Genomic DNA, 19,558 nt, shown 5'->3' with positions numbered 1-19,558 from the left:
CCCGGCCCTGCTGCGGGCTGCGGCGGAGTGGCCGCCGCTGCCCGGCGCACGCACACGCTCCTAGCGCGCGTGGGGCCCAGGCCCGCAGCCCGGCTGCGGTCGGGGCCGGCGTGCGGAGGATGCGCGGCTTTTCTCCTCGCGGTCGCCTCAGTGCCACTGCGTTTCCTGGTGTCGAACAGATACCAGAGCGCYGCTGTGGAATGGGAGATGCTTCTCTGCAAGCGGTGTAACTCAGGCACAACTCTCTTAGAAAAGAAACCAGAAGGGTTAGCCACACACTCTCGTGTGGATCAGCTGCTTTCCCCCTTAAATTCCCACTCCTGTTACTGCGTTGAGTTCCTTCAGTTCCCTTCATGCCAGGCACTGCGCACCACCAGCCCCATCACTAACATCTTGCAGGTCAGCTCCAACATACTACCTATCATACAGTGTCTCAGTCACTGTTAAAAAAAAAAAAGGGGCATTAAAAAGCTCACTTGAAACAGGAGAGCTCCTACATCAAGGATCTCTTAAAATATTCAGGCAATAAGGCAGAGATCAAGCCTGAAAAAAGATACTACATCTTTAAAATGTAAGAGCAACAATATAAGAGATGCCTTAAACAAGAGGAATTAAGTATTTATCAGCAGGCTTAGTTGAAATCTTTGTTTATGATATTTGTAATATCATTCATGCCAGAAAGCAGGAAACACCAAGCATAAAATAGAATAATCCCATTTGCCTCCTGAACATCAAATTCCAATATTCTGTCCTTTCTTCTGTTACAGTACATTATCTAAATCACAATATTTGTCTAAAACAATAGCAGAAAAAAAAGATAACTCACTTATTTTGTGTTGCACTGATCAGCTAATATATTCCATTTCAGGCCGAAAATAAGTCATCCTCGTTTTTCTTTTTTCTTCTAAATGTCACAAAGCAGATGATTGAATGCCATTCCATTCCAAAAACTGCTTTGCTGAATTGTTTCTCCTAGTTTATTCAAATAGGTATATTGCACACTTAAGGGATAATACGTCAGCAAAATATGCCATAGTCATCCTTTTGGATGGAACACCATATTGATTCAGTGACAGCGAGGTTTACTAGTTATGAAGACTGGAGAAGTTTATACAGATAAAACAATCAGGTTGCCTGCAAGGAATGAGCATTCCCTACCACATGCAGTGAAACTTGAAAATGTAAATACATTCATATTTACAAGCCAGTAGAACAAAATATTAGAGGAACTCATATTATTCAACAACCACTGAAACTCTTTCATCTGCTCATCGGAGCTTTAGTTTGACCATAATAATGAAATTATAGTGTAATTTTCAAAATCAGCAGGCTCGTGCAGCCCATCCTGACTTGAATAAAAGAGAGTAAACTTTCTGACTCATGGAAATACTGACCAGTTAACTAGGCATCGATTCCCACGTATGTCAGCCAACGCTCCAGTCTTTGCCATTCATTAGATTGCATAAACAGTCAGCATGGTCTGTTACATGGTTATCCGCAGTTGTGGGGCGTGGGGTGTTTTAGTCCATGTCCCTTCCAGACCGACGCCACCACCTTTCACTCAAGACAGCACTGCCGGGGGCTCCCYGTGGGCAGGGCTGGGCCTCGCCACCACGGCCTGTCCCACCACCCCTGGCATCAGGCACTGCCACGGGGACTGGTCAGGGTCGGCACCACCATGGTGGGGCTGGAGCCCAGCACCGCTGCAGTGTCATGCGGCAGGGACTGATGCCCCAGCTGGGTGGAGATGAGGCTTGGACCTGGGCAGGGGAGGGGACCCATGGCCAGCTGAGGCTGGGCAGGGCAATTAAGGCCTATTAGTGTACTCAGGGCCCTGACAGGTAGAAACAAACATCTTATTTTTGTTTTTAAATAATTAAACATCCAGCTGATAAAGGTAATTGCACTTTTGCTGCAAATTTGGATTTTTCCAAGCTATTGCTTTAGTGCTACAAGACATTTTGATTAAAAACACTGGACCAAAAAATGGCTCACTGACATTTCAAAACATAATTGTCTGTGGCAAAATATCAATGAGTTGATCTGTTTCCAGTAGCATCCTTCAGGATGCTGRTTCTTAATTCAAAGACAATTTGTGTTAGTAGTCTAGATGCTTATAGAAAGTCTGTAATAATGTTTAGAGAGGACAGAAAAATCAGTGTGATAATAAACAAAGAAGAAAGCTATTCTTACAGATTCATCTGAGTCGCATCATTAAACCTGACGCATCTATGCAAACGCAAGCAAGCACACACAGGTGTGAGGAATATGCAGGCCTTTGCTATAAAAGCAGTGGTCAGAGAAGACTTGGAAGAATCATTGCTTCAGCAAAGCACATGCAATGCTGTAGCAAGAAGAGTTTATGCAATCTAGTGTGTCAAAAAAAAAGTATGTATCAAGTAAAAATTGATTTCTTTGCACACACTGGTGAAGAAACACTATAAAAACCCTGCATCCACTTCTGATATTTACACTAGAAGGAGAGTAGAAATAGTAGTGAAAGTTCAAAGAGTACCAAAAGAACAATCCAGGCAGTAAAAAACAAGTCTTACAATGCTGAGCTTACACATTTCAACTTACTCAGCTTCTGAAATAAAAACTTGACAAGAGGCTTGACTACTCTGAATAGGTACATATAGAAAAGAGATCTTGATAGTATGACCTTTTCAACCTTGCTGATAAAGACAGAATGATATCCATTAGTTGGAAACTGTATTTAAACAAACCTAATGTTGACATTTCCTGACTGTGAGGGCAATTAAATATTTACATTGTTTATATTGGAGAGATAGTGGGTACACCTTTGCTTGGGGTTTAAAAAGGAGATTACATATTCTTTTTAAATATAGGTTTTAATTCAGCTTTTGAAGAAATCCAGTTGTGCATGGAAGGCAGCAAGATTTTGCTTACCCTCAGACAAYCTCGCAACGCAATATGCCATGTCAGTAAGCAGCACTGTCTGCTTGCAGACACAATCCAGAAAATAAGACCAATTGCCTACAGGGATTTTGCCCATGTTCAGTCAGACAGTTACTGAAATACTTGATTGGGCTCCACAAAGGGAAATGAACAAGCAACACTGGTTGTTCTGAATATGGATATCTACTGATTGTCAGGTTTATGTTCACTTTATGTCATCCCAGCTACAGTTTGGGCTCATCACCTCACATGCCTTTCAGCGACTAAGAATGGTCTTCAGTTTATACATTTCCTATTTCTCTGGAAAGGCTTTTTTTTTTTTTTTAATCTACACTACTGATCTTTGTAACAGCATAATTGGTAATATATTTTCAAAAGCACAATGGAGAAGAAAATCACCTTGACTATTAAGAAAATAATACATGAAGATATTAAAAATGTAAACCATGCAACACAAAATCTCAACTATCTAATATAGTAATTATATATAAAATACTTCCTAAGYAATGCACAATTCTGGGAAGAATATAAACCATAGTTTATATTCGATATTTCATAGGAAGAAAAATTGCTATAGGTAACAGCATAAAAGGTGCTACAGAGGACAGTTCTTTAGCTGAAGATAAATTGCCCTTATGTTGCTAATGGGAATATCACATTGGCCCATCGGAGGATTCCCAATGACCAGAAAGCACCTACCCCTTTTCTGGGTGTCAGTCTAGGGTGGACCACACTAAGACTCAACTTTGGCATCACTGGGTTGGCTCCCGTGGCTGCTGTAGCTTTCACAAGGTCTGTCTAGCCTAGTTCCAAGGCAGCTTTTGAATTGCAAGAAACACATGCATGAGCTAGACCTCAGTCTGCTTCTTTATCCTTAGCTCAGTTTAAAACTGGAACTCAAAGATGCATGAGAAACTTAGAAAGGACCAACTTCATAAATATTATGATTGAGAAATATTTTCTACTTCATTGTACAAAATACCAAGAAACATAAGAYATACATTTTCATGAGTTAAAAAAAAAAACACAAAAGACTTCCCACTAAAAAATTAAAAAGAAAATGTCTGTCATTGTGAGAGTAAAAAGACTACAGAAACAGTTCTTGTGTCTGGTAGCCTGCCAATGAATCAGAAATGGCTGCTAAAAATGCATTCATTGTGTAGAGTCCCCTCACTCTTGAAAAAACTCCTTTATTCACAGAGACAAGATTCTGCTCTCATATATAGCACGACAACCCCTGTTAAGTCAATGGGAGTTGACTCACATTACGCAGAGGAGACTTTTGCCCAGATATTCAGCATTTGTTTACAGTAGGAAAAAAGAGCCCTTAACTATTGTTGAAAACTATTTCACTGCTTATTTTTAATACAAAGGGCTTGAGATAAAGAAAGCTCAATTTGTGGGAATTTTACTTCAGAACTACTGGATTTTCTTATCCATTTTGTAACACATGCAGTCACAGCTAACTTACAGAATCTTTACATGGATAAGTAAAAGTGCTTCTTAAACAACTAAAACTAGTTTGAGGAGCTTTCTAAATACAAAATATCTGACTTAATTGATGAAATATTCTTCTCCCATTTTAGCTAATATTTTGTCCACAGCAATTAAGAGAGGGACCCCAGGCACCGTTACTGACAACCTCCATCTACAGTGAGCCAGCAAAGTGCACAGACTGCAGTGGAGGAAGGAGCTGGGCAAGACAGCTGGTGATAGCTGATGCAGGTCTCCAGAATGGGAGCAGGGAGGGCAAGGGCAAATGGGGAGCCAGTGAGGAGAGAGGCTAATGAGTTAAGATGAAGAACAGGAAAGGCTGAGTGAAGAGACTGCGGCTGAAGATGGAATTCTTCGGAGCAGAACTGGAAGAAAACTAAGCATACAGGTTTAGCTCCCCGAACTGGCTTGCAGTGGAGACCAAGGGAGACAGCAGGAGGGGTGGGACTACCCCTTTCCATAGCAGCCCGCAATTAGGTTGGCAGAACCACATCCTGAGATCAGCAGGGGACTCAGGCAGAAAGCCAAGAAGAAACCAGCACTGGCTAAGCCAGGAGGCTGAGGCTGAAATGAAGAATCTGGAAAGATGAAAAACTGGTGAAAAACTGAGCCTGAAGGGAATGAGAGGCCTGGGAGAGGGGAGGTAGGATGTGGAAAAAAGGAAAGGGTAGAGAGCAACTGCAGAAATCTCTCTCCTAACTGGAGTGTGATCATGTCCAACACCCCAAACTAAATTAGAAACTGGCAAATTTCACTGTTCCTTTACTACCAGTAAATACATACCAGCAATTTTTGTGAAACCAATTATGAGCCAATGTGCATGTCTAATTCCTTTCTGTCATCACAGAAGATGAAAACTTACTACTCTTATCAGTAATCTGTGCATGCAACAGGCAAAAGTCATTTGCAGTAATCTAATCTTACTGATAAACATTGTGGTATCATACCAACATTATAGGCTCATGATAGCATTGACATGTCTCTAGAGTGTTAAAAAATTAAAATGTAAAAAATGTACAATAAAAAGATAGTTAAGCAAAAAAACCCACAAACCAACTTTGGACACTTGTAAATTAGAGAAGTCCTAGAATTATACTTCACAGAGGTCTGTTAATAAATGGTTAAATACAAGCAAAAAAGACTCAACCAAACTTTCCCTGTAAAAGTGATATATATACATATATATACACACACACACACATATATATATACACACACACACACACACACACATATATATATATAGCTTTATAGCTTCGAAGGACAAATTTTTGTTTAACTTTTCCTGTTTTTATCTGGTATGCCTGACCTATCATATGAAAGTGTTAATTTTTATTTGGTTTCTCTTCTGAGCCTACAATTCCCTATTGATGTAAATTTAGTCCATACAATGTGAATACTTTGTGCATATCACTGTGAAATACAATAGGTTATCCCTCTAATTTACTTAAATGCTACTGAGAAATTGTTTTGCAATGGGAACTAGTATTTTCAGTTTTCCCAGTCTGACTTTCTTCTCCCAGTCAAGTCAGTAATTCACTTACTGATCTTGAACAAATAATTTGATTTAATTGTACCCATATCAAGCCAGCTGGAAAACTGAGTAAAAAGCAGCTCTTCATTGAAAACCAAATGCTATGCCTTCCTGAGTAAACAAGCGGGTGAGATGATCCCATTTTTCCCTTGGGACCATGATGAGGGAGTCAAGCATTCCAAATGTGTTTCAAAACCCAGAAGATAGGTTCAAGTTTGATTTTGACAGATGTTTTCTCTAGTACAGTAATTGACATGCTGTATTTGCATAGGAAAAAGATCTTAAATATTTAGCAGCATATTCTCATAATATTTTTAAAGATTTACTATTTATATTTCAAACATGCTAATTTCCATTTTCACTTCAAACAATCTAGATCAACTGTTATGTTTTTAAAACATCTGGTGGCTTACTTAATGAATGCTTGTGATTCATAAAGACTATTATTAGTCCTTCTGAACATACATCAGCTAAAAAAATAGAGCAAGCTAGCTTTTATGCACTGCTTAGTAGAAAGTTCACTATATTATATAAGCCATTGTTATATATTATTCCTTTAACTGTTATGAATTACATTATAACCTGCTTATTTGGGGTATGTTTCATTTTACTTCCTAAACTAAATAGTATACATGAACATACATACACCATGCTAATGTCTGCCCAAACTAAAATCATGAAGATATTTAACCAGTTGGTATAGAGGAACAGCACTTGACTAATGCAGTCATCATCTAAGTTATTTACTCTTTCTGAATACTTCTGCTACTCCATGAGAGTTGGATTTGTTTAAGGCTCAACACCTTCATCTTTTATTAACCACAGACGAAGATGTTTAGCTCCTTTCAGTGGTGGGGCCTACATGCATCTGTTCTTCATTGACTCATTCATATGGATTACCCCTATAGTAAGCAAAGGAGTGGAATGCTCACACAAATTCACAAAGCTCACAAATTAAGATAATATTAACTTTTTATGCTAAGCAGTCAGTCTGTTTATTTATGTGATTATGCAAGAGGAAGTTTAAGAAAAAGAGAACTTTTGAAAATGGAAAATGACAGTCAGCGGGGTTTTTTTTTCCATTCTGAATGGGTGGGAATTCAAAGATTACTCTATTTTTGGTCTGACTTTTTACAGCATTTTTTGTAAGAGAGTACACGACTCTTACAGCAAATTATTAAATATTTTTAAACTAAATCATAACTTCTCTGCAACTGATTTTTGCTGGTTTTTAACTATCTATGGTTTTGAAAAAAGCAGTATATACTTTGTACTTTATAAAATAGTTTTATAAAGAAATACTATAGAAATAATTTAAATTCACAAAGTTACACAGAATTCATATTCTCATTTATTCTGAAGGGACAGACTCCTGCAGGCTTAATGTGCACTGGATTTTCTCAAAAGTGCCACAAATAAAGACTCTAAATAATTATAAAATTGCATTTTCCAACCTTTCTCATGTTAGAACAAGCAGACATGACACACCTCCCTTACTAGTGCTTCCTAATCATAATACGATCTAAAAATATTCACTCCGCATCCTAGTTCTAGATGCCATCCTTTGAAAGAAAAATATACTTAGACCAGGAGTTTTAGCTGATCTCTATATATTTAAAGTGCAACAGCGGTGTCTACCAAATGATGGCTGAATACAAATTTTTAAACACAAAGTGGCTCAGGAAAAGCTTTTGAGATTCATACTTCAGATAAAAATAACAAAAACCCACAGTCAAGCGCTCACAGAGTAAGTAAAACTGCTGTCTTCTCCCCACACTGTTCCCTTGTACTGCCTTCAGGGATACCATGCATACAGAAGTACTTGTAGAGGAGGAGCAGGGTTCAGCCCACTGAAAAAGGGAAAGAAAATCTTGTCGAAGTGTCCTCTGTTATAGTCACAGGGCGTATGAGAAGATAAAATTTGAACRCCAAAAAAATCTGAGTAGCAAAAGACTTAAATGTTCTACATACTGTTTGYATTGCAGTTTTCCCCTGCTGCAATTGTAATGGCACACTTTGCTTGTGTAATACTAGCAATCTTAATTTTTTATTTATTTGCTAAATTGTTTGCTAACCGAACAAAGTGAAGATGATTTACAATAAAAACCCATTTGTCCAGATATGTGCAAACATAATTGCACGTGATGATGTTCAGCCTGAGATATATTGATTATATCTAGGAGATCTATTTGTTCACAAATTGGGGCCATAGCAATTGATTTTTTTAATTAATTTTATAATACAAATAAATAAAAGTACAGTCATTCTCAGGAGCAGATTTCTAGCAGAAATCACAGGGCAGTTTGACTGCATGAAGAACGATTTATGAAGCTGATGAACAAACTGCATGTCCTATGTGCTATAAATCCTCGTACTATATTCTTAGCGTTTAACCACATACTGAGCATAGCTGGTCACTGCATTGAACACAGTTATAGTTTGAAGGCTGCAGTAAAGCAACTCACCTTGTGTTCAGGTCAAGTTGGATTACTGAAATTGGACACACGGAAAAAAAGTTGTTAATACTAATACTATAGGGAACAAGTTGCCCTGTGCAACATAGCAAAAAAACCCCCTAAGTTTGTAACTTGAGTTAATCACATGTAAAACACTGTAGTCACTGAAAAGGAAATGGTATTGTATAGGTTGTTTTGGAGAACAACAGTCAAAGAATACCTGTTCTTAACACAGTGAATGCTTAACACAATATAGATTTCTTACATAAATTATCTTTCCCCAAAACAATGATCAAATGATCAAGTTATGCCTGCTTCTCCCCTTTGGCAATTTTCAAGTGGTTAAGATGGATCACAAAGAGGGCAGGTTTTTGTTAGTATCCTAAAAAAGCAATTATATCACTACCCACAGTGAAGTCTAAGTAGGGCAGCTATAGTACATGTTTGTAAATGGAGCATTCTCTATTTTAAAGCAATCTTAGAATCAGGCTTGGTTTTGAATTTTTACATTAAACTGTGCCTATTCACATAATCATAAAGAATTAAAACTACTAAATCTATCTGATCTACATATAAATTCACTGAAATAAACTGTAAGAAAAATATTTTGAAACTCAGTATTTAAGTGTGTGATTTACCCTGTATAAGAAACAGTCAGTAATTATTCTTTAATTGTGTTCTCAAACTCAGATATAAGAACTTCTGGACTTAACAGAAGTCAGTCTGGATTCAGGTTTTACCATTAGTGTCATTTCAGTAATGGGCAGACACAAAACTCCATTTACAAATCTCAGTGACAAACTGGCAAAAGTTTGTGTCTTTGTGCAAAAATCATTAATTTCAATTTCCTGCATGACATTTATTTACAAAGCTGTGAGTAATCTTTTATTATTATCATCTTTCTATCTTAATCATGTTTGGGGCAGATTTCTTACATTGCGATTAAAATACACGTCAATAAATACCACTGAAGAGTTAATGATAATTACAATGAGATAAAGACTGTATTTCTTTTATATTTCTCATTTATGTGTAGATTCTGCATACTTTATTCTACCTAGTGTTGGCAGCAGTGTGGCAGTCTACCTTTTCTCTTACCCTGATTATATCCTTCTTAGGCGAGGGGAGCTGCCCAAAGCTTTCTGCAGGAACCTTGCTGGCACAGGGGTGGGGAGGGCAGGCAGAGACAGGGCCAGCAGGGAGCCTGTGGCAGGCAGGGAGGCTGAAACGAGCAAAAGGTTTGCCTGTAGCAGAGCAAAGACTCAGACCTAAAGGAAGAAATAAGGGTGTTTTCCTAGGAACCACATGGGGAGTTGTGTAAAGCACGTACAGATTAGGAGGCAGCTAAAAGTTACTTAAAAGGAAGGCAAAACTGAGTAGCAGGATTCACCCAGTAAGGCACAGGGGGGAGAGGAACATTTATTTATTTCAGAATAAATCCTTTTGGCATCTGGAAATGTTAAGTATTCTTTTCACAGCTCATGGCTGTTACTCAAATAAGAAAACATGGACTATGCTTTTGTGTAAGTTTATGTGTAATCCTAATGAAATTTCTTATTGTATAGTTAAAAATAGCTTTTCTAAATTTTTCATAAAACTGCTCCCTGATCTAAAAGAAAGATTGCTAAAAAAAAAAAAAAAAAAAAAAAAAAAAAAAAAAAAAAAAAAAAAAAAAAAAGGTGCTGTTGTCTGAACTTGCAGCAGCAGAATAGACTTCAAAAAATCCTTAGAGTATTACTTAGAATAACACGGATATGAATCTGTGATCATAGAGATTCTTGTAATAAAAAGTAAAAAGATTTTGATTGAGTTCTACTGAGTACATATGTTCTCAAGCTGTGCAAAAGTCTCCATATTGCTTTGCTTCTTTATATGAAGTAAAAGCCCCTTAAGTTGACAGAAACATTTATATTTTCATTAGAAATCAGAAAAATACAAAGTGTTATGGATGGATTTTTAAATTGTATGTTGAGCAGCCAAGAAACTGATAGYTAAACCATCCTTCTAGAGAGCAATACAAAAAACTTAATTGCAGACAAYGTAGTACACAAGACTGCAGGGTTAAGTTAGGCACTCTAGCTTTAGCTTTGATTGTAGGCTATATAAGTGTTATTCACTTATTGTTGGAAAATAAATCATTTTATTCTAAAATGTCCCACAATTTTCATACAAACAGCATGGTCCAAAGATATATGTCAAAGTCTGAAACATTATTTCTTCATTCTCGTATTTATCAGGCCTCCTGGTAGAAGCATTAATTGCAATCTGACAGCTATGGGTGATACAGATAGCTATAAATGAAGATCAAAAAGAACTGTTCACCCGTTTTAATATGAATTAGAATGTATTTGCTAGCTCGATAAAAAATGACTCAAATAGCATTTCCTTGCTTGCTATTGCTATAATGAACAAAAAACATTGTTCATTTAAAATAATAGCTTTTATAGAATGAGTCTATTTTTTTCTCTTACCGGAAGATTACAGAACCAAAACACAATTAATGCATTTGCTGCCATTCCTGATTAAAATGAAGATTTACAGCCCTGTACATCCTGTCTTAAACTGTTTTTAAAATGTTTATTTCTCAGATAATGTCAAGATTAGAATAATTTCAAAATGGTTTACAATCTGGAGCTGTGGCTTTCCATGGAACTCATAAAAACAAGTTATCTCTGTGTCTATCCAGAAAAAAATCAAGAGCCACAGAAGAGCTACCTGAAACTCATGGACAGAGTATACAAAAACTGGAGGCTGTTTACCAATACAGATCACTAATCACAATTCTTTCCCTCAAATGCAATGATTTCCATTATTGTTTCAATTTATAGTTCTATATATAATATATAAACTATAGGATATATAGTTTATATAAATTATAGTTTATAGTTTAATATATAGTTCATATTAAAAAAATCTGCCTATTTATTAGTTCTAAAAACTACATACCTGTAGCTRATTAATGACTCAATTAATTACTCTTGCATGTATATGACCGGAGACAAATGACTCAAGGGGTGCATCAGATTCATGCTCTTCTGCTGCACAGAGGATAATTTCATCACATAWGTCTGCTTTCTTGCTTATTAGCATAATAAAGGCTAAAAACCTCACACTACTGCAGTCCATGGCAAGTCTTCCTTTGACTTCAGATTTTGTCAAACATCTCTGCCATCTCCTTCTTACTGAAAAAAGATAATCAAAACATCTATGAGTTTGACATACCTTTGATTTATAGTCCACATCTACTTAGAGACCGCTCTGATATCAGTAACATAAACCTGCATATATGGTGTAAACTGTATCATAACTAAATCCTCAATTRCTGGGGGAGGGCAAGTTTCAGCACTGATTCATTCAATGCAGCTAACTTTTCTTTTTCAAACAATCGCTTCAGAGGAGTTCAATTTCTTTCATTCAGTAAATTTCTTAACATTTTCTAGAGGAATAGAACACATGAAATCCTGAAAATCAGGGTCAGATCCTATTCAATAGCAAAGGCAGTTAAATGCCTTTTGTGCAGTAGGAGATCAATATTCACAAAACCAGCAACTTTTATCTATTTAAGAGAAAAAAAAGGTATAATTTTGTTATGAGCCATCTGGGAGCACCCCAGACCTGGAACTGTGTGCATTTTCTGGTCTATATTTAAATTTAAAAGTGCATCAGTCTATACATTAAATTGAGCAAATTCTTAGTGTTGCCATTCTGTACTGCCTGTTTTCCCCRCTGCTGTTAGCTTACCAGATGGAAAGGAGCTGTTTAAGGTGAGGAAACTGTTTGTTGGCAGCAAGATAAACTAGCCTGGTAAAAGATCAGGAGGTTTCAATCTGTTGGCAAGAAATCAAAGTTTCCTTCCTTCCTTTGTTTAAAACACTTAATCCACTATTTTCTGTAAAAGGCACATGGAAAATTCTGAACAGATTACCTATTTCTTTATTCCTTCAACTGGTGAAAAAGGAGTCTGAAGAAAGACTGAATTTATAAGAATACACATTTTAGTTCTTACGGTCAGTAGGCCCTGGATCAGCTTGAATTCATGACTTAGTGGTCTTCCACCTAGCATCTTTCTTTCACCACATTTCCAATCACATAAAAAGAACATAATGCTTTGACTGAGTACTGATACAGAAAGATGAGGAGAGAAAAAAAAAATGTTCACCACAGAAATGAGAAAAATCAGCTGGGAAAATTCAGGAAAAACAGTATTTGAATAGTTGTTCATTGCTTAATTTAACGGAGAACTCTCATTAAGAGAACTGCTATACTAAGAGGAAAACATGATGAACTACTGGTTCTCAGGAGGTATTAGACAATTTAGAGATTATTTTGAGAAGCATGTAAAGTCTCTYTTCTTTGCCATTTCCTACAGAGCAGGTTTTCTAATTTCTTACTCCAAACAGGATGAAAAAAGATGCAGCTGTAAATCTATTGATGTATAACTTCATCTGTGGTGCAGATGCAGCTGTAGTGGTACAGCTATTGAAAATAATTCAGAACAGTCTACATTTACATTTTGTTGTTTTTCTAAATATTAAGACTTCATAAGAATACAAAATTCTTAAAAGCAGTGATGAGAATATTGTTGCTGGTACTGTTCATGAAACAGAAACAGATCAGAGTATCTACATCTATGTAAATACAATATAAATATAATATCTATGCAAATCTTTAAGCAGTCTTTTCACAGCCTCTCGGGAAGGTCACCCTTTTTAATGCTAGGCCTTGTACTTTTATTTTTTTATGCAGGTGTTGGCCTGACAGCTCCATTAGTTTTATGCTGGGTCTCAGATTTCAGCACCATCATTTCTCATTTTCAACATGTTAGTGTGGGAAAGCAGAAGTTTACATACTTGTATTTGATGTTGGCAGCACAGTCAACCTGCCTTAATCAAATATCCAGAATTAAGTCCTTGCCTTCACTTTGGGCAGTAGGGTAGTTAAACTAGTTTCCCCAAACCTTAATTAGTATAAGAATGAATATTTTTTTCCATGAGGATGCTGATTTAAATAGTCTGCACCACTGATAAAATTTATTTGCAGGCCTGTGCCTGCAAGTAAAGTGTACTAAGGAACTGATCTGAGTTAAAACCAAGCCCTCTTTTCTGTTGCTTACAAATATATTTCTTAAATGATGACCTGAATTTCAATATATCCTGTTTTCATATTTTCCACCTTGTTGGCCACCAGTCCTAAAGGTTAATTGTGATCTCTCATTACATTTTCAAGGCAGTTGTTTTTACCAACTCAGCCGTGGCTTTGTGGTCAAAAATCATGTGGTCTCTCATTTGTCTCTAGAAATACAATAATATATCAGTCCTAAAGCAAATAGTATACAAGTCAGTCTGGAAGGAGGGAGGAAACAGATACCTTGAAAAGAGCAAAAGCAAAAATTTCCTGTATTAATCAGAATAATTTTCTTCCCCTAATGACTGTTTTCAATCCAGCTTCATATATGATTCTTGTGTAATCAAGACAGAATAAAACAGACTTACAAGCACTGTATTTGAGTTTACTATTCTGTCAAATGTCTTTGTGAGCTCAGTAGACTGTTTCCTCCTGTTGTTCATAATATCCTGTTGATACTATGTTTTGCAAAGAGAAGCAAAATTCTTTCTGACTTGTCTGTAATGCAGGCATCTCCAGTTTACTCAAAAAAAAAAAAAAAAAAAAAAAAAAAAAGGTTAAATCTATGGTTGGTGCTGATAGTGCTTCATGATAATCATGGTGTTACCACTATTACTGATAATGACAAAATCATCCAAAATTATGAGCTGAATTCTTATATACAAGGATATGCACTAGCAGAAATGCTTTAGTGGCCTCCCTATGTGGTTTGTTGCAGATACTAATCTCACTGGTTCCATTCTGATCACTTCTTTCCCTTTCTATCAAGGTAAAGCTCTCCTGTGATCTGGCCTAGCCAAGTAGTTACCTAACAGTTTGAGTGAACAAACTCAATGCATCATGCAACATGACTTTTTCTCCTTCTTCTTTTCCCCCACTTTCCTGTCGCTGAAGCCATTTCTGACTCACACCCTGACAAATCAGAAGCAGGCTTGAGTCCCCAAAAGCAACCTCTGCAGTGATGCACTCTGCTCTGCCTCTTCCTTAGAGGTCCAGGCAGATTGGAACAATTTGCTSTATCAGTGCATCTCCATAGACTGACAGGTAACTAAACACTACAGGCTGCCAATGTAGTTAAACGAAAGCTTTCATTACTGTTCAATAGGTGTTTGGTCAGATTATTACATACTTCTGCAGGAGTGTGTGCTGMCGGGATTGTTTAACAACCAATCTGTTGTTACTTGCAGTAGACCTTTCCCCCCAGTGACCCAGGAGTCACCAGACATGTCTAGCACATCCTATGTCATGTTTGCATGCAGTGTTGCAAAGCAAACATAACTGAACATTCCTTCTCAATAGCTGTTTTTTTAAACTGTTACTTCACTATTGTTAAATGAGCTACAAGTTATGACATCTGATATATCCATGGTCATCCCTTTGACATTCTTTACAAAAACATGAATCACAGAAACATTCATCATGAGAAACTCCCATCATAAGGATATGCATTCAGTGTGTGATTCAGCCTTGTTGTAGCTTTCCACTCTGTAAAATGCAACTATCAGAACAACTTGAATGAATCATATAGGCCAACACATAGGTTTGCTAAGAAAGAAATCTGATAAAATTAATTATGTTTAGCTTAAAGTAATGTTTGTGTACTGAAGAAAAATGAAAACCTTCATTATCCATAAGCCCTTTTACCAAACACTGAAATAGCACTATGTTGGTGTAATCAGAAAACAAAACACCTACAAAAAGACTGGCCTGCTAACAATGCTCAGATCATCATATCCATATCAGCATGGATAAAGAACCTAAGCAGGACAAAATGACTAGTTGTGTTAAACTGATTGTGCTTGCATTTGGTCCAGGGAAAAGGGAGGAATTAACCACTGCAATTGCCCCAAAGTTGTCAGAGGAAAAGGAACTAAAACACCCAGAAGCCCTTTTAAAGTCATGTTTTTTCCCATGCTCCCCCCCCCAAAGCCTTTCACCATTTGGAGTAAGGTAATTGGTGCTGACAGCTATTCTTTCTGACACCTTTTGTCTGCCCAAGCTATAGAATTAACATTAAGTTCCCCTGAATGGTAAAGTGGCTTCATTCAGAGTTTTGTCAGACTTCTAACTGTGCAARGAGAGGATACAGATGTGGAGATAAACGCAAGCACAATATACCATTTCACGTAGAGGAAATGAACTCAAGAGAATGGGGTGAACAGTTCTACACGCACTTGTCACCAGCTTTTTGCACTTTTCCCATGGATCCAGGTATTTGCTTTGCAAGAGACACAGCAACACCTTCTGCGTTCTTGCTGTTCGTCCTCTCCAGGCCAGAGATGCCTAACATCCCATGTGTACAGAGTGTTTATTTACACTTCTGCAAGTGCCAAGGGCTAACTAGTGAGAAGTTTTTATTAGCTCTGCTCAGGTTCAGGCAGTTATATTAATAAAAGTCAGAGAAATATTAAACAACGATTTCCCAAGAAACATTCATCTTTTTCTCTCGCTACTTTTAAAAGGAGACACTATATCTAGAATTACTTGCTGTAATAATGCAAAGCCTAGTTATATATATATATATATATAAGTATGTTTAATTGAATGTTTCTGTTGATGTCAATGCATTCTTTAATGTGTCTAGGAAGCTCCCTAAGGCTATCATATGCAACGTTTCAAATGTACTCCCTAAGCAGAAACGATCACAGGTGGTCGTTACCCCTAACATTATAAGTCATAGGTCTATTTTTAATATAAGAAGCCAATAATTTCTGATATTCATAGATTTCAAAATTGGTATTTGTCATTTGAAAAAAATGTATGCTTTTCTTTTAGCAAAACCCACCAACCTGCAGGATCTTAAGCAATTCTGTGAGCCATAGCTGCTGACATATTAACACTTTATTTAAATCCTATTTTAGGGAAAAGCCACTGTGCATAATTAAAATTCATTTTTTACAATTGTATACTGCTTAGATAGATTCAAGGAATTTAAATATCTAATGAGAAATTGCACAACTGATTAGCATAGCATAAAAGAGGGTATTTATATTTTTAAGGTAAATGAGATGAGCGTACTTACTTACCTTATATGAATATTAAGATCAGGATTTGTTTTTATATTTCATTAAAAGTGAAAGCAGCAATAATCTCAATACAGTATTAAGAACATTTTATTTCTAAAAAACAATGTAGATAYTAAAACTATATGAAACCATGCAACAGGTATGACTATACTGCATAATAACACCTGCCTGCTCTAACTGGATATCTCATCTAAAGTTCCATTCTGCTTTCTGCACTGATATTTGTTTATGGTTAAAGAAATAACTATCTCAAGAATCAGATTTGCTAAGAGGCTCTTGACTTCATATGAAGCCAATGCCTGATGTTGATAGACAGCATGACAATTCCATGCAGGTTCAGAATACTAAATCCATTTCATATTAAAGAAGAAAGGTGAACTACTTGCCAAACACAAGGTGTTTATAGACTAACTGAGCCTTTGCAATGATACAACAACTGATGGTAGAACACCTATGGACAATGAATTCATTACATTAATACTAATACTCATTTTGTTTCTTTATGCTCAGTAAGATCAGTGGGCTAAAGGTAAAGGTAACGCTGAGGCTGTCAAAGAAAATTTGGATCTGAGAAACAAAGGAAAGCTTTTCTCTCTGTGCCAGTAGCCTTGAATGTTGGCTAGGGTACTCTAAGTGATGTTCTTACAAGAACAGATTTCAAGTCGTTAAGAATCTCACATTTCAGACTACTTTGGTTGAAATAGTCAAGTACTTCTAACATCAATACTACGTAAAATTGGCAGGAAAGACAGCACCATTTTTCCTATGAAGCACTGTAAGGACAATCACTGCAGGGTAGCCAAGGTACTCTCTAGTGTTTCACAGATAGCATTTAATGYAATAGAGTTCACAATTTAGTTTTTAGATTATATTAACACTTGAATACATCTTACCTGCCTTAAAAAGAGGCAGGCATGTGAGGCACCACAATGCTAGCAAAGGTGGAAAAAGCAAAACAGCTAAAAGGAAGAAAGAACAATTTCAAGTTACATAATTTTCTTTTGCCAGAAGCACTTAAGCATCCCACAACTACAAGATTATTCTCCTCCCACAGCTTCATCCCTCATTTTCTATTATAARCATCTAGAGACTTCTTCAGCACTTTTGAATTAGGCCCTGATCTTGTATATTTACACATGCATTTAATTTTACTCACGTGAGTAGTTTCATTGGATTGAACAGGACAATTAACCACAGGCATAAACCATTTAGGCTGGCTTTGTTTCTTCAAGGTGAAGAAAGATGTTTAAAAAAAAAAAAAAAAAAAAGTGTAACAAGGAGCTTGACAATGGCAGGAAGAAGAAAAGACCTGAGCATTTCACAGGTTCCTTAGAAGAAGTTGAAATTATTTTTAAAAAAAAATTATAGAAAATGCTAACAGAAATAGATCTGTAACCTTTGCTCTGCTCTATCTGTCTCTTCATAGTGGAAATACAAGTTGTCCGTATCTCTGAAATACAGAATTTTAGAAAATTAAAACTACTAATGTCAAACTAATACATTTTTTCCTCTGTAACACACTGTGCCAGATTATGCATTATGAGAATCAGACTGCTGTTGTGCTTCTTTAAATGATTCATGGAATACTTAACAGCTCACATTAGATAACTGATATACATCTTACTGGGGTTTATTGGCACTATAACATTTCTAGAAGTAAACAACTTAATTTTGTGCACATATCATATCTTGTTATGCTCACATCTCAGTGTTGCAATACATTTTGAAAAACCCAGACTTGCAATATCTGGTATTATAGAGGATATATGATTTTAACATGGCATAAAATGCAGATTCTGTCTATAACAACTTCTTTCCATATGGGAACATGTTTATACCAAAAAATTAGTTATATGCTAGAAAACACAGCCATTTCAGAGTCTTGATTTATGGCTCTGGATGATTTGTGAAATGGCATTTCTGTATATTTGAAAAGTGCACCAATTTAGGACAAAAGTTCCATGCTGCTAGCTCTAATAGCTTTTTTTGCTGATATGCACTTGTAATAAAGTTTTATATCTAGGATTGTGAAATTATTAAATATATTAGCCTAATACCACTCTGTAAGAATTTCTACAGATGGAAGCAGAAAGAAATATAATCATTGGATGTCAATAGTGGAACCACTTTCCTAATTCTATGATAGAACCACATGACTACCTTTCTGCTCAACCTCCTCTGCTTTTCACAATCTTTTAGGACCATCCTTCTCAACATATTAAGATGAAGCCATAACTTAGTCTATGTTGTTTAGAACTATTCGATAAAAAATCTCCCCTCAAAATGCACATGCTCATATGCTTACAACAATTCATTAACAACTACCCACTAATCCTCAGTAACATTGTTTTCCATGATTTTCACTTGAGAATTAAGTATATAAAGAACTGGAGAAGCAACTTTTACAGGAAAAAGAAAAAATGAATAGTTCTTTTTCTGCTTAGTCATCTTTATGCAAAAATGTACAATACAATGTACATTAGTTGTATAATTTAGTTGTGACTATATCAACTGAAAATATTTAAAACTAAAGACTGTTTAACTACTGCAACATTTGGAATGAGCTATTAGATTATCAATAATCACTAAAGCTATATGTTGTACACGACAGATGTGACTGTAGATGATAGTGTTATCTTTGTTATTCCTCCTGTAAAACAAGGGTAGAAGTTCAACCCCGATGTCTATATAAATGATTTCTTTGAGTTTGGCCAGAAGCTTGCTCTACGAAAAACAGGGGACAGAGCGTTAGCAGCCTCCAGGACACCAAGAAATGGAGCACTTCCAACTTCCACTTCACCCAATGGAAATTACAAAAGGTACATGAGAGTAATCAGCATGCAGAATTAGTTTTTTAAATTGCTGCAAACTACACCCATCTAGTTTCTTCTTGACAATCAGTAGGATACATCTTAGGAGTAAACACTATAGTAATAGCAAGGCAGATATGTTTCTGATTAATTCAATGTAGGCTGACAAAGGCTTGAAAAAAATCAGACAAATAT

The sequence above is a fragment of the Rhea americana genome, unplaced genomic scaffold (assembly GCF_003343005.1).
Source record: "Rhea americana isolate MKP2758 unplaced genomic scaffold, rheAme1 scaffold_14, whole genome shotgun sequence".
NCBI lineage: Eukaryota > Metazoa > Chordata > Aves > Rheiformes > Rheidae > Rhea > Rhea americana.
The sequence above is the reverse complement of the archived record's forward strand: the minus strand, read 5'-3'. Positions refer to the sequence as shown.